Source organism: Helianthus annuus, chromosome 4 (genome assembly GCF_002127325.2).
Source record: "Helianthus annuus cultivar XRQ/B chromosome 4, HanXRQr2.0-SUNRISE, whole genome shotgun sequence".
Taxonomy (NCBI): Eukaryota; Viridiplantae; Streptophyta; class Magnoliopsida; order Asterales; family Asteraceae; genus Helianthus; species Helianthus annuus.
Genome location: NC_035436.2, coordinates 117619283 through 117644095, shown reverse-complemented (window position 1 = coordinate 117644095; position 24813 = coordinate 117619283).

The window sequence follows — 24813 nt, the reverse complement described above, 5'->3', positions numbered from 1 at the left end:
GCGCAGAAGGTAGCTGTGTTAGAAGCTAACTATCCCGATGAGAAGCTAGGAATAACTGAGGAGCAGTTATCCTATGGTAAGGACGGAATTCTAAGGTTAAATGGACGAATATGGGTTCCTGTTTATGGAGGACTTCGGGATGTTATCCTCTAGAAAGCCCACAGTTCCAAATATTCCGTTCATCCTGGAGCTGATAAGATGTACCAGGATTTAAAGGCAAACTATTGGTGGATAGGCTTGAAGAAGTCTATAGCTGCCTATGTGGCTAAATGCTTGACGTGCGCTCAAGTTAAAGCTGAACATCAAAAGCCATCAGGTTTACTGCAACAGCCTGAAATTCCCACCCGGAAGTGGGAAATGGTGACGATGGATTTCATCACCAAGTTGCCAAAGACTAAGAAAGGAAATGATACTATTTGGGTAATAGTAGATAGACTAACTAAGTCAGCGCATTTCCTACCTATTAAGGAAACTTATAGTTCTGACATGTTAGCCCAGTTGTATGTTGATAAGATTGTATCTCTGCATGGAGTACCAGTGGCTATTATCTCTGACAGAGATACCAGATATACGTCACACTTTTGGAAAAGTTTCCAACAGTCTTTGGGCACGCATTTAAATTTTAGTACGACTTACCATCCTCAGACAGATGGGCAGAGTGAGCGTACCATCCAAACCCTGGAAGACATGCTACGTGCATGTGTAATTGATTTAGGTGGTAGTTGGGATAAGCATCTACCATTGGTCGAGTTCTCCTATAACAATAGCTACCATACAAGCATTCAGGCTGCGCCTTTTGAGGCATTATATGGCAGGAAATGCAGAACGCCTATTTGTTGGCAGAAGTAGGAGAAACTCAATTATCAGGACCTGATATAGTCTTTGAGACAACATACAAGATTTTCCAGATTCGTGATCGCCTGAAAGCTGCCAGGGATAGGCAGAAAAGTTATGCTGATAAAAGGCGAAAACCTCTGAAGTTCGAGGTTGGTGATAAAGTCCTGCTTAAAGTATCACCCTGGAAAGGGGTGATGCGATTTGGTAAGAAAGGTAAGTTAAGCCCAAGGTATATAGGACCATTCGAGATCATCGAATGTGTAGGATCAGTGGCTTATAAGTTAAACTTACCTGAAGAGCTCAGTGGTATCCACAATGTGTTCCACGTCTGCAGTCTGAAGAAATGTCTAGCTGATGAATCGCTAGTCATACCACACACATATGTGAATATAGATGAGAGCTTGAAATTTGTGGAAAAACCTTTGTCGATTGAGGATCGACAGGTTAAGAAGCTTCGGAGGAAGTATGTGCCTATTGTAAAGGTCAAATGGGATGCCCGTAGAGGTCCCGAATACACGTGGGAGTTAGAATCCACAATGAAAGAGAAGTACCCTCACTTATTTCAGTAAATCTCGAGGGTGAGATTTCTTTTAAAGGGGTGAGGATGTAACACCTCGAAAATTCATGTCCAATATTATATCGACACGTGTCATGGACTTAAAACGTGTAAAGGATTGAATTAGAGGGACTAAAGTTGACAAATAAGGAAATCTATGTGTGTAAAAGGATTCAAAAGGTCAACAATGAATAAATATATCTTTCAATAACCCTACATGATGTTTATACCCTTAAACGAATAAATCATGGATCATACAAAGCTAATTGTGAAAGAAAGTGAGGAATTACAAACTACAGGGGTTGAAAGTGTCAACATGTTTAAAGTATACCTCTGAGTGACCTTTTAGCAAACCCGGAGCTTTGTAATGGTTAATTATACTCACGAGGATGTATGATAAAAATTTCACAAGGTTTCGATTAAGTATGAGAAAGTTATGACAATATTCGAATACGGGGGGTTAAAAGCGTCAATATTGAAATTTAAGACTTCTCGGTGAACGTATGAATAACCGGGGACTAAACAAAGTTGGTTTATAACTTGGAGTACTTAAAAGTCAAGTTTAGGGGTTTAAGTGCAAGAAATGAGCTTAAAATCAAGTTTGGAAGGACCAGGGGCCTAAAGTGCAAATAGCTGAAACTTGTGTAACCTGACCAGGACCTTTACACGGGCCGCGTAAGACCCTTAAGATCCTTACGCGGGCCGCCTGAGTTCCCCAGATGCAGGAAATGTGGACAGCTGCCTGTTAAAGCTTTGTTACCGACTTTAAACACTTGTTTTTGATTCTATGGGCTTGTTTGATGGTTTTAAAGGGTCTAGGGACACTTGTAATCATCTGGATTCATTCATAGACTTGTTTGGCATGATCAAATTGAATCTAGAAACCTATATAAAGGCCTTAAGTTGTGTTCTTCAAATTGCTCATTCACTTGAAACTTCACAACTCACTTCTTGGAGGTTCCTGGAGCTCAAGACTCATCCATAGTGATCATTAGTCATGCTTAGGACTATTGTAAGTATGCTTAACCTCCTTTAATTCAGTTTTGCTTAGTTTATTAGCATTTAGTCAAACCGTCGTAATTAAGGTTTGACTTCGTCATTAATCTTAATTGCTCCAGTCAAATTTCATTTTGAAAGTACCTATGAGTTGGTAATTATGTGGGCATTAAACCCTTAAAAGGCCACCCTCTGATTCCCACTCTAATTAGGTCAATTGTCGAGTCAAACTTGATTATAAAAAGTCAACAGAAAGCTAATTTTCAAATAAATGTATAATTAGCAATGTAGAAGCTATGCAACCTGTTTTGACATTAATATAACTTGGTAATTAATGTAAGAACATGTCTAAACATGTTCAACTCGATAATTTTCAGTTTAGGCTCGGTTCGGGACCGAAAGTCGCAAAGTTTGACTTATGCTTTGACTTTCAGTTCGGACCCGTTTGAGCATGATTTAGGAATGCCTTAGAGCTTTATTAGGACCAAGTTACCTATAAGTATAACCCTCTGAGATTATACAACTTGGTTCATTAGTTATCCGATTCATATGCATGATTCCGTTAAATGCTTAAATGTTGACTATTATGCCCTTATCACCTTAAAATGTGATTTTTGAAAAAGTGAAAGAATAGAAACCTTCAATACTGATTTATAAACTTGTCCCTAAAATTTGACATCAGTTTGAGGTCTAGATTAGGAGTTATGCTCATTAGCGTAATTATAGAGCTTTTTAGTAATTAAACCGAATAATTAGCATATAGCCTATCTAAACCTAATTTTTGATACCAAACTTTTTACCCACTGATGTTATATAATATTTTGGGATTTTTGAAGATTTTTATTTATTTTTAGGCTGAGCATAAATTAGAGTTCTAAGCTTGATTTGGTAATTGCCGGTTTTGCCCTTTTGGGCTATAAAATGAGTTTTACAGATCCTTTTGACCCCAAACCTTTTTCTACTAATCTAATATGATAAATAAAGTATTTTGAGCCTTCTGGAATAATAAAATTACCAGCTTTCCTTTGAAAACCCGGAAATGGCTCCAAATCGCCTTTTTAAGCGTTTTTAACGCATAAAATGTATTAAAACCATTTTCAAATATAAGGTTTGATGCCTACTGATATTTTTAGTAAATATTTACCTTCTAACAGTAAACAAAGGTCTTAAGCTCAGATTTCCGATTTTGACCTTTTAGGCTTATGTGAAATTACCAAAATGCCCTTAAGATGCATAGTTTGGTTATAAAGGATAGATTTCACATATAAGTTATACCCTACTGATATAACTTAGTAAATTGAGTATTTCTACTGATTACATCAGACCCAAAACTCAGAATCATATTTAAACCCTTCTATAACCTTTTTAAATGACCAAAATGCCCTTACGAGGCGTAATTTGAGTTTAAATTCATTTTGGGCATAATAGAAGATATCTTTCTGATGTCACAACATATTTAAGGTATATTAACTTAGGAAACTTGCATATGACTCTTATGGTTACCCGTTACGCATGTTTCGCGTTCGGATCGGTATATGTAACTTGCTTGCATATATTAGCCGAAACGGGTCAAACCATATCATTTTTGTCTCAAAACCCAGAATGTGTTTAAGTTACCCATATTAAACAAGCATTCAAGCTTGTCGGGTCAAAACCACATTCTAAACCGGTCTTCGCTTCATCATGCGTTTGAACCATGTCTTCCTTTTGAAAACTAACCGGTCTAAGTCTAAGCTTAATTAAAGACCCGTTAGGATTCTAATAGGTGATTAAAAAAAACCTTCGTTCCAGATTAAGAGCCCAGTAAAAGCTACGTGCACTTGCTGTATTTGATTTATACTTTGCTCAGGTAAATACCCTTAACTTATTTTCCCTATACGGGCTTGGGATACGGTACTATAAAAGTACCGCTTGGTCGAGTGTGTAGTCATTTAAATCGAATTGTGATTAATGTATTTGCATGACCCGTTTGATATGTATTATTTGGTGTATGGCCCTTGGGGGTTGAATGACCATGTCCCGGATATCCTTGGCATCATTCATAGAAATGGCCACGACCTAAGCACGGGGTGTAGGCATACACCTGACAGATGCATTATGTAAAAATTGGTATCCCACTTAAAGGAATCAACCTTGTGGGCATTATACCTGTGGCGTGTCAGTTAACCTAAGTCCGGCCTTACAACCGGCCCTAATGGACGACAAATGAGTAAAACTATATACAAGATTATTTTGAATAATTGTCCCAAGTTATAAAATATTTTTGCCAAAGTGCATTCAAATCAATTTTCAAACTTTTTTCAAAATGAGTCAGTTAAGTTGTATTTACCAGTGTAAACTGACGTATTTTCCAAAAAGGCTAAGTGCAGGTACTAGACGAAATAGGCTGGCTACTCCAGGCATCATTACTCAAGTCTCGCAAGCTTTAGATGTCAAAGTCTGTTGAACAGTTTTCCTTTATAATTGATCCGCCTGTGGATCTATTTCGACTGTTTTGTGATACTTAAACATTACAATTTATTCAGTTGAAATAAATCTATCTTTTGCTTCCGCTGTGCATTTATATGTTGTGTTGTTTGACTATGATGATATCAATTACGTCACGATACTCCCCACCGGGCCCACCGGTGACACGTGGAAATTAGGGGTGTGACAAAGAGCTTTGTGGAGTCACTTGTTCGGGAGCTTTGGGATTTGGCTCATAACTAGCAAATGGTGAATGATTGTTATGGCTTGATGTAACAGATGATGATGTACCAGAAGTTGAATCTGCACTAAAAGCTGTCTGCACTTTTGGACTTAAGTTTGATGTTGCTGGAATACTACCTTTGTAATACAAAGAGACATCTTGTTGAACATTGGAAGAATTCATCTTTCTAATCTTTGTTAACTCTAACTCATGTGCTTCGATCTTCTCAATGAACGAACTAAGGTTGATACCAACATACTCTAAATTGTTCTTCAACACCAGGAAATAAGTACCCCATTCATCGTACAACAATGCATCTGCCAATTTATCGACCCATTCCTCATCCGTCTTGGTTATCTCCAATCTCTTCATCTCCACAACTAGATGGCAGTATCTTTCAATCAATTGTTTTGTAGTTTCACCTTTTATACCAGTGAAGATGTCAAACACTTTCTTTATCAAAGCCTTTTTGCTTTTGATCATGGACACATTCCTGAGAAACTTTACTTTCAGCGAATGCCAAATGGATTGTGAATTATCATCATGCTGCAACAACATCAAGATATCCTCTTTAATCGCCTGTTGAAGAATACTCATCATCTTCTTTTCTGCCTTAAAATCTTCTTGTTCAGTTTGTGTCAAAATGCCAATCGACTTCACAAGACCCAAACCATCTTTAGGAGGAACATATTTCGATTCAATCTTCATCCAACACTTGAAGTGGTTTGCTTGAACCCATGTCTTAAACCTTCCAGACCAACCCGCATACTCGTCAATATTCATTAACTTAGGAGGTTTCTGCATCGTCCCAAGTTCATTATCCATATTCACGTTTTGCACAATACTGGCCGGGTTTTGTGCTGCTGTCATCCCCCCACCGGCAAAGAAGTTATAAAATTCTTGATTGTCCATTTTACGAAATTAGATTACGAAAAAATTTTTAAGTTTTGAAAACAGTCTTTTCAAGCGAAATTAGTTTCCACACGAGATTAGACTTTCAAACGGAATCAGACATACTCACACGAAATTAGGCTTCAAGCGGAATTATCTTTCAAACGAAATTAGCCGTTTCAAACGGGATTACACTTTCAAGCGAAATAAGGTGTGATTTCGAACGGAATTAATGATTTGAAGCGAAATTAGCCAAGCGGGATTACAGCTCGAACGGAATTAGTAATTTCGTTTGAAATTACTTCAACTTTTTAAACGGAATAAGTGATTCCGCATGAAAATACCTCAGACTTTTCAAATGAAATTACATGTTCGTTCAAACGGAATTACTGTTTGGCCCATTTTTTGTCACTTTTACTTTGAATTTTGATCTGATTCTCTCATGGGTTTGTTAAAACGGTGTTTTACACACAATATCAGAAATTCAGTCCATTTTCTCCGTTAAATTGTCCAAAAGTCCAAGAAAGTGTTGAAAAAGGCACTGATTCAAGTGTATTGATTCATAACTGGCTCTGATACCAATTGTAGGATCGTTTTACCGACCAAATGAGTTAATCAGAGGCAACACAACTATTTAAGAGGCGGAATCAAACAAACAGCTTAGAATCAGTGAAGAATGGAGTAGAAACAGAGTATTTCACTTTAAAACAAGCTTCTCATTCAAAATATACTTGATTACACGAGAAATTCAGCAGCACTTCGTGACACACCACTTAATTCCGTGCCAAATGAGAAGCTACACACACATATATATAGGCCTCATAATTCCGCTTGAAACTCAACATGACATCTCAAACGGAATTACATTAGCGGAATTACCTAAGACCATTACAAGCGGAATTACATAAAAACCCCTAAACTTTACATATTTCACACTTTTGACCCCTATACATCATGACCTAGACTTAAGACACAGGCTATAGACATCGCGCACCAACAACAAATATAGAACGTTTGTAGGTCGTGACACTATTCAGGACGACCGCACGTGAGATCATAGTTACTTCTATTTACGGACGCAATTCAGTGAGTTCATGTCCCCTATTCATTTTAAATGCTTTACAACTTTACAACTATCGGGGAAAATACATGTTCAATTGTATGTTAAGTCATGGAATGAAACACCTTAGATCGTGTGCGATTAGGGTCATACATCTAAGCACCATTAATCCAGTTTGGACCTAGGTACAGAGGGTTAGATATAATGGGTTTTGGCGAGCCCCACTCTTGGTCGTGGACCCATACAGAAGAGTGCGATTGTGTCCTAGTCGATAGTAGTCGAGACAAAATCGTCTTGGTTTGGATTGCTTCCTAATTCGTCACACATATTAATGTCCTCGTGAAAGATTAATGATCAACGATTTCATTGACGCTTTACATATTACATCTTTACATACAGATACATTTTATACAACTCACATTTTACAGCTACATTTTATACAACTCACATTTTACAGATACAGTTTATAGAACTCACATTTTACAGATACAGTTTATAGAACTCACATTTCAGAGCATTAGTGGACCATGCAGACATTTCAGTCAAGGAAAGCAAGTATCAAGACTCCATGCCACCATTTGAAGGGTTTGCTCGTTATATACTGCCTCTTTGCGGTGATATAGTGGTCAAAGCCTTGACATTTTAAGACTTACATTTTGATGTATAAAACAATGACAACTTATTTTCATTTGATGGTTTGTAACCAATACATTTAACTTATGTTGCGCTCTTTTGAAACGATTATGACAATGGCATTGGAGCTTTTTTTTATGGAGAACGTGGTTCCTAAGTTAGACCATAAAGCATTGATCCCGTGAAAGATGGTTGCTTTATCACGGATGATGAGATGCCTAACTTCGGTAGTGACGATGAGGCGGAGGTGGCAGCCTTGGACAACAACTCCATTAGTAGGACGAGGTCCCTGTGGCTCATGCAAATCATGATTGATGACACTCTTGTCCAAACAAGGAAGATGAAGTACTCTTCTTAAAGGTGCCCTTCCAGTTGTTATTTTTACAAATTCTCTCAATTGTTATTTCATCTAACGTCGTGCCATTCCACGAGCAATGCAACGGACGTTGACACATGAACTATCATGAAGTTCCCTCCTGTGTTAAACATAGATAATAGTGTCCTCTCTCTGACTGATCGTCAGCTTTGAACGAGAGAATGCTAAGGTGACCATGCAAGACAATTTATTATTACGGGGGCCCATGTAATAACAACTTGTAGTGCATGGGAATCCTGGTGGACTCTGCAGGCAAAGCTAGTGATCACTATCCATTCAAAATTCTTAAGTTGTTCAAGTTTCTATCCAGTAGAACACTAACCGAGATGGTTACTATAACACCCTACATTACAATACAGGAAGACGATACGTATTGTTCGCACCTAACATTCGATCTACAACACGAGTTGTTCGAGACTAGTTATCTAAACAAACAAAACTTGTTAACCACTCATGGAGGATCTTTCCCCAACATTCTAGAATTCTTGTACATGAGTTGGTTCTTTGGTGTCTATGACACCTTATCTTATTTATTGGAAATGAATACAATAAATTCTGTCATTTTGACATTTGTCTTATCCAAAAGGGATAGTATGGCATGAGCCATGCTACAACTCCCTCATTGCATTCTATTAGACATCTATGAGGATCTTAATGATTTTGTTGGAGCTCGTGAAGCTCAAGCACTATTACCATATTCGTCACATGGACAAGTACGACAAAGGAATTTCTCTACTTCGGATGATCAAAGCCTATGTAGTATGGAATGCATACTATAGGGACGGAGGCCACTGGTTGGTTTCCCCTCCTCAACAAATTATTTCGTTTTCCATTTAGACATATGACGAATACACGCACGGGGCACTACGCATTTAGTTTCGGTTATCCACATTATCATCTATTCGAACATGTATGAACAATACGATCTTGAGGTTTCCATGACTGACTTCATTCTTCATTCGTGGGCACATGATAGACTATATTTACCCAAATATAAGTCTAAATTCCTTGATACTAATATCAAAAGTAACATGGCGCTAAAATAAATCTACGGCCGAAAAGTTACTGATAAAAATAAACTAAAGTTCTTATGTAACAACACGAGGGTGTAGAACTTGCACAACATGAGGTCAATCGAGACGACACTAGTGACAGTACTTGTGGTACTGGTAGTTCAAGTGGTTCAAATCCCGATGGATCGGGAACAAGTAGCAATGCCACACCAGAAGATGCGATCACACAAGGCCTTAATTTTAAGACTTTCTCCGGGCTGTAAGCCACAAGACCTCGTTAATATGAGAGGTGCGGTAGTTTCTGTCCCCCAAATAAAGACAATGAAGTCGGTTAGTCATACTAGGAAACGTATTCCTGAGTAGACAATTAGATAAACAGAGAGAGTCTCCTGCTGAATGCAGCCTTAACTTGGAGGAACCTCCAGGTACAAATGTTAGGAAGGGATACAGTGAAGAGGTTTTCGGGGGAAGAACTCAAGGATCTTATACGAGAAGAGTATTGCTCGCTGATTTAAATTCAAAGGTTGGAAACAAAAATCTAGAACTCGATCATGATTAGCGCCATTGTTGTTGATTATACTCGAGGCTTTCATGATCTCTCAAGGGTTATTTCCATACTACGTAACACCCGAATTCAAACGCATTGCGCGTTACATTTGGGATTTAGCCCCGGAGATCCGAGGCATGACCGTATCATCCCACCCTACCTCGATCACTCAAACAGTAGTTACCCGACACGTTTCTTACCAATCAAACTCATGCATGTGAAATGAGTTTCATGGCTAGTGACGGGATTGTCCTAGCTACAATTAGGGACTGGATTCTCCTACATCTAAACATAGGGATTGGGCTATCCTACATATAAACATAGGGATTGGGCTATCCTACATCTAAATATATGGACTGGGTTATCCTACATCTCAACATATGGATTGGGTTATGCTACATCTAAACATAGTGTAACGACTCGCACAAAAATGTCCTAAAACGCTCCGTAAGTGGAAACCCGAACCCCTGAAACCCTAACGTACATGAGAAATCAAGAAATCAAGAATTTAGAATTTCAGGCGGGCCGCGTAAAGGTTAAGCATAACCTTACGCGGGCCGCGTCTACTTAAATTACTCCGGATAAGCATAAAGGCTTCATGCGGGCCGCGTAAAGAATAGACGGAAGGTCACGCGGGCCGCGACAGCTTGTGGGTATCCGAATATGCATGAAGGCCACGTGTCGTCACACGTGTCGCAACCACCGGTGACTCATCAACCTCCGATCTGATCCACACATCCACGCGGGCCGCGTAAGGTTTGGCCGAAAGTTCACGCGGGCCGCGAGCCGCCCTGTTTACAGCCTATATATAGCAGCCGATAGTTTCATTTCATTTCGCTCAATTCTTTTCTTTCTATTAGCTTCTATTATAGTAAAATAGTAGCTCGGGATTATACCTTCTAAATCCCGAAACTCTGTCCGTTATTAGAAACTAACTCTAATCACTGGTACGATACTTTATCCGATCGATTGAAACTATCCGATGGATGTTTAAGTGCTGCTCAAACTCGGGTTATACTTTGTCATTCGTCGTGAATTCGATGGATGTTTAAGTATTGCACTTTGTCATTCATTGTGAGGGTTTTTATCTCGTGATTATCGTTAAAGTTGAATTGAGTTAATACACTAATACGAGTTCCATTGTATCTAGAAATTAGAACTCGTAAGCAAGGAATTGCTAGAATATTTAATAACCAAGTAAACATAATCGTTAAATAAACTTAGCAGTTAAGTTAACTGAGTAGATTAAGTAATCTGTTAATTAAGTTAAGTATGATTAATTAATTAGTTAATCAAGATTAATTAAGTTAATCAAGATTAATTAAGCTAAGTGCGATTAAGATTAAGCAAGATTAATTAAGCCAAGTAAGATTAATTAATCAGCTAAGTAAAATTTATAAAACACCCAAATAAATAAATAAATATATATATATATATATATATATATATATATATATATATATATATATATATATATATATAAAATAGATAATATCAAAGGAAGGTGCTAGGAAGGTGTAAGAGGATAGATATAAGTGAATATGAAGCTTCCTAGAAGATGTATAGGTAACTTCCTAGGAAAGTTATAGGTAATTTCCTAGAAACACAAAGGAAACTTCCTAGAACTTTCATACTTCTTACCTATAAATAGGAAGCTTAGGAATTCATTTCCTTTGTTCATTTCTTCTATTCTTCTCTATACGTTGGTGTCCTAACCAGTAATCACCAAAGCGATGTTCTGTCCGATCGATTCAGGAACCATCTAACGACTGCCAAAGTATTGTGCTTTCTGAATTTCGGTAAACGGAATCCAAAGTGCTGTACTTTGTGAATTTCGTTAAACGGAATCCAAAGTACTATACTTTGTGAGTTCATTAAATGGATACCAAAGTACTGTCTGAATAAGACATTACTTTGTGAAATTCATTATGGTTCGAATCTCGTGACTACCGTTAAGGTTTGATTTGGATTTTACACAAATACGTATTCCACTCTGTTAAACTATATGTTTAACTACCAGAATACTCCCAACTACACAATTACAATCAAGCAAACTATTAAATCATCAGAAGATTCAGAACAATAAAGTATATGCTTAATTAACGGAAGGAGTAGAATCAAGAAGCTTATTAAATCAATACTGCATGTTTATACTGTGAGTCATTCTCTTTTTATTTAAATTATTTACAAAAGCTTGTCTATTTTCAAAGTTATAATTACAGGGATTAAGTTTATGTAATCACTAAATTACAGCCGGTATGTGGGGTTTTGTGCACATTACTATTTTTATCACTTTAGGTGGGCGAGCCTAAAATTTGTGATATTCGTCACTATTGGGGCGACGGGACCCAATAGTGGTCTGACCACAGTCACAGATACGGTCGAGTGACAAATACCTATTCTTGAAAATTGGTTGATAAAAACATTGTAATCTCCCTTAATACTATAAATTATAACAACGTGTCATTTTATTTAAAATGAATGATTCACTCAGTATTTCCCGCTGACAAAACCTTTTTAAAATGCGTTTCAGGTAATTACAGTAGATTGGAGTAGGAATTGGATCCGGCACTGAAGGACTTCAAGAAGTGGTTTATTTTATTAATTAAATCAAATTAAGAAATATTATTTTATGTAATCAAATTTATCTTTATTAAAGCTACCTTTGTAAAACAAGGAGTTATTCCATCTATTTAATAAATAAAATCCGGTGTTTCTAAACTCTGATATTTTTCCTAACTCACGGTCCTGACGAACTTTCCGCTGCAATGTTTTTAAATTTAACCACCGGTACCACTGGGCTGCTCACGGCACCCGATTCCGTCCAGGATGGGGTCAGGGGTCGTGACACATAGGGACTGGGTTGTCCTACATTTAAACATAGGGTTCCTAAAACTATACAGCGAAGTCCTCGCTACATAGAATTCAAAATGTACTTGGTCTAGAGTCAAGTAAGCTAGACGTCCCCTCATTCTATAGAATTGACGTACGGCAATCTGGTCGAGTCAGGGGAAGTTGTTAGAGAATGTCACTCGGAACTTGGTGAGCGGAAATTCAATATCGATCTCTTACCCGTTCAGTTGGGTAGTTTCGACATAGTGGTTGGCATGGATTGGCTATCTGATAACCGAGCCGAAGTCGTTTGTCACGAGAAGATCATTCGCCTACCACTACCGAACAAAGAGAAACTTGTTATACGTCGAGAAAAGCGCGACACCCATTGCGGATCATCAATTACAAGAAGGCACAGAAGTGCTTACGGCAAGGTTGTATTGCCTTTCTAGCATATATTGTCGACAAGAAGGCCGTTGAGCCACAGCTGACAGATATTCCAGTAGTAAAAGAGTTTCTTGAAGTCTTTCCTGAAGACTTGCCAGGACTATAACCATATCGACAAGTCGAGTTTCATATCGACTTGGTACCGAGAACCGCACCCGTAGCCAAATCTCCATATCGATTAGCACCTTCTGAAATGCAAGAGTTATCTGCACAACTGCAAGAGTTGTTGGATAAAGTATTCACTAGGCCAAGCTACTCACCTTGGGGAGCTCTAGTCCTATTTGTGAAGAAGAAGGACAGAACGTTCAGAACATCAAGTATCGGTATCCACTACCGAGGATTGATGATTTATTCGATCAATTGCAAAGTTCAAGCTTCTACTCCAAGATAGACTTACGATCGGGGTATCACAAGTTACGAATACAAGAGGAAATCATACCAAGGTCGGCTTTTCAAACTCGTTATGGTTATTACGAGTTTCTCATTATGCCCTTTGGTTTAACGAATGCACCAGCGATCTTCATGGATTTAATGAATCGCGTGTGCCAGCCGTATCTTGACAAATTCGTCATAGTGTTCATTGACGACATTTTAATATACTCACGATCGGCCGACGAGCACGGACAACATTTGAGAACCATTTTAGAACTACTCAAGAAGGAGACATTATACGCAAAATTTTCCGAATAAGAGTTTTGGATTCGTGAAGTACAACTCCTCGGGCATATAGTGAACGAGAAAGGCATTCAAGTAGACACCTCGAAGATCGAAGCAATTAAGAACTGGGAAGCACCCAAGACGCAAACTGAAGTCCGACAATTCTTGGGATTAGCGGGGTACTACCGGAGATTTATAGAGAATTTTTCTAAAATTTCTCAACCGCTAACCTCCCTCACCTAAATCGAGAAACAAGAAGAATCATTTCAACTTCTCAAGGATAAGTTATGCGATGCACCAATCTTATCGCTACCCGATGGTACCGATGACTTCGTAGTTTACGGTGATGCTTTGCATCAAAGATTGGGTTGCGTACTTATGCAACGGGAGAAAGTTATCGCGTATGCATCGCGTCAACTGAATGTTCATGAAAAGAACTATACCACTCACAACCTCGAGTTAGGCGCGGTGGTATTCGCTTTGCAAATATGGCGACATTACTTATATGGTACTCAATGCACAATTTTCATGGATCATAAAAGTCTTCAGCACATATTCAATCAAAAAGAACTAAATATGCGTCAGCGACGTTGGATTGAATTGCTAAACGACTATGATTGTGAAATAAAGTACCATCCGGGAAAGGCGAACGTTGTAGCAGATGCCTTGAGCCGCAAGGAATGAGTTAGAACTTTGAGAGTTCGAGCATTAGAGATGACGATTCACACAGATCTTACCACACGAATCCATGATGCACAACAAGAAGCACTTAAGGAAGAACATCTTAAAGCAGAATCACTTCGAGGCATGGAAAAACAATTAGTGCCGAAAGAGGATGGAACTTTCTACTTTGTGGGTAGAATCTGGGTTCCACTCTTTGGAGGCCTTCAAGATGTTATTTTTGAGGAAGCACATAGGCCTAAGTATTGAAAGAATACTATTGGTGGCCTAACCTCAAAAGTGAGATCACGACTTATGTCGGAAAAAGCTGACTTGTGCGAAAGTCAAGGCCGAATATCAGAAACCCGAGATTCCCGTCTGGAAATGGGAACAAATATCGATGGACTTCAATACGAAGTTACCCAGGACCTCAAGAGGCCATGACATGATATGGGTAATCGTCGATAGTTCGACAAAGTCCGCATACTTCTTGCTGATTCGGGAGAAGGATAGTACAGAGAAACTAGCAGAGCTCTATCTCAAAGAAATAGTGGCTCGTCATGGAGTGCCTATTTCAATCATCTCAGACCGAGACAGTCGCTTTATTTCAAGAATTTGGAAGTCATTTCAAGAGGCCTTTGGATCTCATTTAAATCTAAGCATGGCTTATCATCCACAAACTAACGGCCAGAGCGAACGGACAATCCAAACACTTTAAGATATGCTTCGTGCGTGTGTTATGGATTTGGGCGGCAACTGGGATACTCATTTACCTTTGGTTGAGTTTTCCTACAACAACAGCTACCATACAAGTATACAAACTACACCGTTTGAAGCTCTTTACGGTCGAAAGTGTCGCTCACCGCTATGTTGGGCGGAAGTGGGCGATAAACAACTAATTGGTCCGGAATTAGTCCAAGAGACTACGGATAAAACCTTTCAGATCAGAGACTGTATCAAGGCGGCTCGTGATCGACAAAAGAGCTACGCAGACAAGAGACGGAAACCATTATCTTTCGAGGTCAGAGACAAAGTCTTGTTGAAAGTCTCGCCTTGGAAGGGCGTAGTAAGGTTCGGTAAGCGTGGGAAGCTTAACCTTCGATACGTAGGTCCATTTGAAATCTTGGAAAAGATTGGCACCGATGCCTACAAGCTGAAGTTACCAGAAGAACTTAGTAGTGTGCACGACATGTTTCATGTGTCGAATCTCAAGAAGAGTCCAACGCAAGAAACAGTTTTCATCCCGGAGGAGGAGGGTCACATTAAAAACAAACTCCAATTCACCAAAGCACCTGTTGAGGTCAAGGACCGGAAGGTCCAGAAAACATGAAGGAGTCGCAACATATTAGCAAAAATTCGTTGGAACTCTCGACACGGACCCGAATATACTTGGGAACGTGAAAAGCAAATCAAAACCAAAATTCCCCCACCTGTTCGAGAATACTCATGCAAAGGATGACTCAGCTTGAATTTCGGGATGAAATTCTCAATAACAAGGGGAGAATGTGACAACTGCCACTTTCCGGCAACATTCATACACTTAAAGTACTCCTTTTTAGCTACATTTTTATGCATTTTGAACACCCGAACTGCGTATTTCGTAACATACACTTAGAATACTCATGGAATACTTACTTAGGATGCACATGATTCATTTTTATTGAATACATTTGAAACAGTTTAAACAATGCATCGAAACTACTAGAAAAGCACCTAGTAAACTAGTATTCTGACGAAAACGCAGGATCCGCAGAAACCATCTAAACGACATCTTTAGGACTCAGACGAAAGTCCAACATCTAATATATATTAAACCCTAACTAGTAATGCAAGGGTTTCATTTAAAATCTTTCCGAAGTCCGACAACACTAAAAATTGCCCGAAAAGCACTAAAAGCGACGATTTCAACACTTTTCCGCAGAAATTCTGCAGAATTCAGCTTTTTAATATTTTTGCAACATGTAAAAATGCTTTTTAACATAGAATTCATATGAGGATGCCTTCGTGTATCATCCGAACCAATAACTACATCAATTCATACAAGTTACACAACTTAGCGTTCAAATAACGTCTAACGGAAACAATTCGAAACGAATATCGAAACGAATATCGAAACAATATCGTATCTTTTTTTTAATGACCATCTAGTGTTAATTGGATTATTATGGTCTAGTAATGGCCACTTAACACTCTCTAATCACTTAAACACTTGAACATACAAGTATTCCTAACATAACATCTCAAAAACTAACATTTTTTACCTAAGGAAACAAGTTTCAACTTACCCATGTGGTACCCACTTTTTTTTTTTTTACCATTGTTCCCATAAATATCTTAGATATTACTAAGGTGTTGCAACTTGCACAAGTTGGTGAACTTGGTGGAAGACTTATAACATTAGTTACCATAATCACTAAAGCATTTCATCTTACTTTTCACCTTTACTTTCACATAGTTAAGAAACTCTCTCAACCTTCATACATTAGCCAAGAACACCCACCAAAATCTTTCACCCTTTTAACACCTTTTGATGATCAAGATGGAGCTTGAAGACACTTAAGGTGATCTAAAGCAACAACAAGAAGAAGCAAGTCTTTCCATCCATTCTATAGCTTCCAAACACCAAGATCAACACTTTTTCTTTTCTTTAATCATCCTCAAGATCATCCCTAGCCATTAGTGCTAGAAGTAAGCTTCTAAAATCTCCTTTTCATACTTATTTATGTATTATTTGTTTTAAGAACATGTAATAAACTAAATAATCATACAAAATAATATGAAAATACAAAGAAGCAAAATAATAATCATGATATAAAAGTGTGTTTATATTGTGATTTAAGGATGATTACTTGCATATTTGATCTAGTTTTGATAATTAGCATATGAATAACTTGTTAGATGATGTTTAAAAACATAATCTAACAAATATACATGAAAATGTTTAAGGGTTTTGTTAAACACAAATGTTTAGATGGATGATCATAATCTTTGATTTTGTTAAAGTATATAAGGTTTTTCACTAAAAATAATACTTTTACAAAGTTATAAAAAGAAACATACAAGATGGGTTGTCATAAAAAGTTTGATAAAACTAGAAGTAAAGCATGGATTTTGAACTAGTTAACATATGTTATGATCATACCAAAACCCTACATGTTATTGATTTCATCTTGTTAAGATTTTGATATAAATCTCATATGTTTTTGTTAAGAATAAATATGAGAAAATTGTTGGTGATTTATATAAGAAAAAGATATGTTTTATTAAACATGGCTAAGTATATATTTCAAAGGAAATATGGCAATTTTTCTTAAAAATCATATGTTGTGAAAACTACCATTTTTGACAAAATCTTTATTAGATTAAAAAGATTTTAAAGAGTAGTTTTTATAAAAGCAAAACTAGTTATAAATATATATTTTTGAGAATATATATATTTAGTTATCTTAACAACTTATGTGCTATGTGTTATTTGTTTGTATTAGTTATATGTATGAAACCTAGTAACTTGAATACAATGGTACAAATAAATACAAGACACATTACAACTAAAGTCTTACAAGACTACACACATAAAGACACCATAAAAACAACTTACGGACGATCCGAGCCTTCAGACAAAACTTATGGACAAATCGGACTTACGGACAAATATACGGAATATATATGTACTACGGACTATATTACACAAGTTATCGACGACTTGGTAAACTACGTTTTCTAAACCGAATAAGTAACCATATATTTTCTATAATATACAAAATATATTACTTATGGTTTATAATAAAAGGGTATTGTTTTTGAAATATATAAACATACATATATATTTCTTACCATCTAAAATATATTGTTTTACTAAAAGACTAAAATTATATTTTTAGAACTAATCTTAAAAATAGATTATTTTTAAGATATTTTCTATACCTTTTACCAAGTATAACATATATATTTTTATGAAATATATCTTAGAATATATAAGTGTATATATTCTAAGAATACAAGAGCACATATAAGAAACACACGGACATACGTATTCCTATACGTGCAACGATATGCACTTTCACATCACCTAACACTTGGTGAAAACACATTTATACAACTACGATACAACTCACGAGATACAAGAATATATATTTGGCGAAATATATACACTAAACAGTTATCACTTAATACATCTAAAACACAGTTCAACGAATAACAAAGACATACAAGTCTTCACACATATTCAAGATAAAAGACTTGTACTCAAGTCATTACAAAGACCGAAGTGTCTAACAAATATAGAACGTTTGTAGGTCGTGACATTATTCAGGATGACCGCACGTGAGATCATAGTTACTTCTATTCACGGACACAATTCAGTGAGTTCATGTCCCCTATTCATTTTAAATGCTTTACAACTTTACAGCTATCGGGGAAAATACATGTTCTATTGTATGTTAAGTCATGGAATGAAACACCTTAGATCATGTGCGATTAGGGTCATACATCTAAGCACCATTAATCCAGTTTGGACCTAGGTACAGAGGGTTAGATCTAATGGGTTTTGGCGAGCCCCACTCTTGGTCGTGGACCCATACAGAAGAGTGCGTTTGTGTCCCAGTCGATAGTAGTCGACACGAAATTGTCTAGGTTTGGATTGCTTCCTAATTCGTCACACATATTAATGTCCTCGCGAAACATTAAGGATCAACGATTTCATTGACGCTTTACATACTACATCTTTACATACAGATACATTTTATACAACTCACATTTTACAGCTACAGTTTATACAACTCACATTTTACAGATATAGTTTATACAACTCACATTTTACAGATACAGTTTATACAACTCACATTTTACAGATACATTTTATACAACTCACATTTTACAGATACATCTTATACAACTAAACTGCATGAACTCGCCAACTTTTTTTGATGTTTTCAAACTCACATGTATTTCAGGGAATTTGTGGACCATGCAGACATTTCAGTCAAGGAAAGCAAGTATCAAGACTCCATGCCACCATTTGAAGGGTTTGCTCGTTATATACCGCCTCTTTGTGGTGATATAGTGGTCAAAGCCTTGACATTTTAAGACTTACATTTTGATGTATAAAACAATGACAACTTATTTTCATTTGATGGTTTGTAACCAATACATTTAACTTATGTTGCGCTCTTTGGAAACGATTATGACAGTGGCATTGGAGCTTGTTTTTTTATTCATTTAGTATGTTCACTTATATTGTTATGCAATGAGAACCGATCAGATCACACCTCGCGCTTCCGCTATGAGCAGGTGTGACATTTGTATTTTCTGAAATTTTTACTCCCCCTAAAATCCAAAACATTTAAAGAAAATTTGACAACCCGATGCAGATAGCTTTGTCTCGCGATCCATTTTCTACTTTACATGCTCTTTTTTGTAGAAAATACCCCCATGATTTACAACACTGATTTTTAACAATGTTAAACCATTTTCAATCGTGAAATAATCATGTTTGTTGAGTCGTGAGGGTTTCGGCATATTCAATCAACATATTTTTGAAAATTTTTGAATTTTTTAACAATCTTTAAAACAAACATATTTTCTTTTCATTTTTCAATTTTTGACAAAATTAAAAAAAATTTGTTTTTAACTTTTTCGATTTTTAGTGTTTTTAATATGGTTTATTTATGTACAGAAATAAACCAACTCCCTGTTTTCAGATGCATGGTTTAGCCCTCTCGTGCCAGGCTGCTCCTCCCCTCAATTTGACATTATGATGTCTCTAGGAGCACCTGCACATACAACTAATCTCAATTACTTGAACAGATCAACCCAGGTCTGTTTCGACTCAGGTAGTTGAACATGTATTTTTCCAGGCAACACTCAATAATTTCTTTCATTTTTCTCAAAAACATTATTATTCCGATTATCACTCACAGAAGTCTATTTCTTTTCCACCCAAAGTTGACCTTTTGAAACCTTCCTTTGATAAAATCTTGAATCAATTTTTGGTTTCAGATTTGTTTTAATTCAAACTTGGATGTTTTTGGTTTCCAAGTGTCACACCCTGACTTTTGCGGAAGCGTGGTTATTTGGTGTGACTTCTTAATACCATAGCATTCAATCATAACAACGCTATATGATAAAAACATGAGATGTTCATCCATTAATTAAGTTTAGAAAATACCACAATACCATTGTCTGAAAACATCAACACCAAATTAAGTTACAAACCATGACGTGTTTAAATGAGTTCACAAAGACTCAACAAAAGACGTTAACTAAAACCAAGTTTAGAAACATGTATCCCGTCCAGGAATAGGATACATCTCCTAAACTCTACGACCATGGATGACATCCTTTATTTAGTACGCAGCTTGACAAACATGTGACACCTGCCAGATCCGTTTAGTTCCCTGAAATACATGTAGTTTGAAAACATCAACAAAAGTTGAGCGAGTTCATGAGTTTGTATAAGTATGTATAAACCTTTGCAAACAGAGTATGTATGTATGTATGTCCTGGTATGAAAGCAAACAAGGAAAAGATCACCAATGGTTGCAAGGCCACTGATATGTGTGACGGTGTAGGAAGACTCAAACCTAGCAAAGTTGTACCGGGCTTCTGGCTGGAAGACATAGTCACCCTATGGGCCACCCTGGTCCTCATGGGTGTGGGCTCGCTACACCCAAATAGATCTATCACTCATGCCCCTCGGTCCTTATACGAGGATTAATGGTCCCAAGTATCCGCCTACCCAATCACATGATCTATGGTTCTTTCCTAGGCTAATCATATCAATAGTATTTGTATGTAATCCCTTTTCTAACATGTATTTCACCCCCGAAGTTAATAAACAGAACAGTTTAAAGTAAAGGGGGACATGAACTCACAGTATTGCGTCTTCAGAACTGGCAACTTAAACCTCCGCAGCAAACACGACTACCTACAGTGTACTAACGTCTATTTGACGAACGGGTCGTGCCTTGGCTTAGAGTTTAACGTTTTTGAGTTGCATTTCTCATGTTCTCAATTTTATTCCAAGTTATAATTACTTGTTAAAATAATATTTATTTTAACTTTAAATTATATTTCGTTTTGGAATAATTGTTTAACAATATTTTGTAACAATACTTCTCAAGTATTTATTTCCGCATTTCCTTCCCAAGGATGAGGGTATTTCATACATGTATATTTGTAGTCTTGGATAACATATTTTTAAGTCTCACTTAAAATATATATATAACTTATTTGTCAAAAGTAATGTATTCCCAAGAAAATATATATTTTTCCCCAAAAATCATATATCTTCTAAATATACTAGGAAAATATATTCTTATCTCCCAAAAATAATATATTTCCTCCTTGTTAAAAATATGTTGTAACTTTGCAATATTTACAAAAATCATATTTTCACTTCTTGTATCCAAAATAATATTTACCAAAAAATATATTTGTAAGAGTATTTTCCGGAATATTTTATAATTTACGTTTTATCGTTCGGTTTCACAACATCAAGTGTGTAACTTATATTTTTATTCCTTGTGATTTCTGGTAATATTTTGGATTGTAAATTCCATGGTATTTGTTAAGTTATATTATTTTATCCTAAAATAATATAACTATTCCACAAAGTATACAAATATTCACACAATTGTCTTTAATATAAAATATATATTCTAAATATATATTTAACCATTTTTATTTACAAAAACCAACCTCCAATACTTGTATTTTTGTAATAAAATTTATGGCAAAGTTAAACCATAGTTAAAATACACTAGTAAATATTTGTTAGAAAATATTTCTAAGTGTTTGTATTTTTAGAAAATTTTGCCATAGTTTCCTTTGAAAATGGAGGTGTCCATGCTATTAAGCATATCATTTTCTTTTCAAAAATCAACACACAATAATCAACAATCAACTCTAAACAATATTATAGTTACCAAGTGCAACAACAAGCTATCTATACCAAGATCATGAACTTGAGTTTTCGTAAAAACTTGTAGTAACTAGGTAATGTTTTTAGTGGAGTTAGTTACCCTCCAAAATGTATTTACTTCTTGATAAACTTCATTTTTGAAGGTTTTAAATGTTTACAACTTGTAAACATATTTTACAAAAATGTTTATTTATTAAACCTTCTTGTTATACTAGTATCTCTACACTTGTTTTTCCACCAAATATAGTGTAGGTTTAAGTAAAAACTATGATCTTCCAAAAATCATATTTTAAACTTGGTTTTCTTGGAAAATCTTTCATAAGTCTTAGATTTATAAGTTTAACAACTCACTTGATTATCATTTTTCAAGAAATCATTTTATTTATCAAGTTTATGTTTTCACAAGAAGGTGATCATCATATGTTGTTACATGATCATCCTCCCACTTGCTAGATTATGTGTTTAATCACCATCTAGCAAGCTCCATGTGATGATTAACATCATCATCTCAAGGAATCAACAAGCAAATATCATTCATGCACTAAACAACATCATATCATCCATTTTTCATCATATGTAAGCTTTATGTTCAAGATTCAAGTTCAAGTCTTTTAGCGTTCTTGTGGTTTGCATCATAATATATCTTTTAGCCAATCAAAAATAGAAATAACAACAGTTAAAAAGGATCTTACTACTAGCTTCAAGCTAGGGAAGAACAATGATGAAAATGGAGTGGATAAAAGCAAACAGAAGAGGTCCTTGATGATCCACAAGCTCCAAGCTTCGTTAGTGACCTTCTTACACCTTAAGATGAGCTTGGAATGCTTGAACTTGAAATGAAACAATGGTGGTGTGGGTGTAGGGGGTCGGCCGAGAGTGGGGAGAGCAAGGGAGGAGAGATGTGAAGTGTTGTGGTGAAGATGGAAGGAGTGCTTGTTCTTATAATCCTCTAACTCTAATGTCCAAAGGGTCTTATGTCCAAGAAGTACAATACACAATCTCATCATATCCAAGAGAAGATTATGGAAGGATTTAGAGAGATTGAAGAAATCTTGAGGTGGGGCCACATCTTGGGCTGTAAATATGAAGGGGGGGTTATATGTAAGTTTTGATGGTAAGTAGGTAATTAGTGGAGGTTAAGTGTAAAAGTCTAGTGTTTTATGTGTATCTTGCATTATGTAGTATGTTATGGTGTTCGGGAACCATAACTAGCTCAGAAAAAGTAAAACAATGCTTCTATCAACATTTTGGTGTTCCGGGTAATGTCCGGTTGTTAGGTTAGATACCAGTTCGTTAAAGTGTCAAGTTATTCCGTTTAGTGTTCATTAAGTACCTTTTGTGACACTTTTAATTCCCGACACTTAGGAAAGCATACAGGACCATTTTGCCATATTTTTGCATGTTACTAGCATGTTAAAATGTTGATTTTTGCTGATTCATGCAGAATTCTGCACTTCGAGTGGGTTTTAGGCACTTTCCGGCACTTAAACTATCACCTAGTGACGCAGTTTTAAGGTCCTTACTTCCCTACACTCCATACTAGTGTAGTACCTTATCTCTGGCCCTTACGGGGTCTCAAAACACTGTCTGTCTATGTACTGACATTGTCAGCATGTTTCTGAGTTATCCGCTAACTGTGCTAACCATGCTTTGTGCATCATGTATGTCACTAAAGTTTGTATGTGATAAATGATGTGACAATATGAAATGTGATGCACATGTATGTATGATATAGAAATCAGAAAGCAGTTTACGTCATCAGTTGTAATTAAGCACAGTCATTAAGCATTAATCAATATTAATTAATTGTACGGATACCTGTAATTATGAGGGTTGTCACACCAAGTTTGTTTTGACTTTTGAAAATCAACCTTTTGTTTCCAAATCTGTTTAGTCTCAAATCTAGATGTCTTTGATTTTGGTTTCCATGTTTGTTGTGATTCAAACTTGGTTGACTTCTGTTTGACAGCTTCATTTTGCTGTTTCTTTTGTTCAACACCAACAGGTTTCAGATTTGGACATTTGCGACCAGCATGTCCAATTTAATTACATTTGAAACATGTTTTCTTTGAAACATCTTTGACCTATTGTTGTTGTTTCTTTGGACATAGAACTCTCATTAGACTATCGTCTAAATTGGAGTTCTTTCTCTTCCTCAGAACTTGTTACATGAACAAAGTTCATCTTTTTCTGAAAGTTTGTCTTTTCAAACCGTTTCTTTTTGTTTTGTTGATTTTTTATAACCCAACCTAGCCTTTATGTTCTTCTTTTTGTAACCAGGTTTGTTATAAAAAGTTTTCTTGCTCTTTCCAGCAAATTTTTCAATTTCAGACTTCTCGATCTCTACCAACTTGAACACTTTATCAATCTTTTCCGAAATCACAATCTGAATCGGGACTTCAATATCTGAGAATAATTTGTCTGATCCAATCATGGTATGTCACACCTCGATATTTCCACGTATTACCGGTGGGCCCGGTGGGGAGTATCGTGACGTAGTTGATATCATCAAAGTCAAACAACACAATTTAAATGCACAGCGGAAGCAAAAGATAAATATATTACAATCCGATAAAGAGTAATATCAAGTATTACAAATACGGTTGTGAAAGATCCACATGCGGATCGAAAATAAAATGAAACATTGTTCAACACACTTTAGGCATCTAGAACTTGCAAGATTCCCTATTAACGCCCT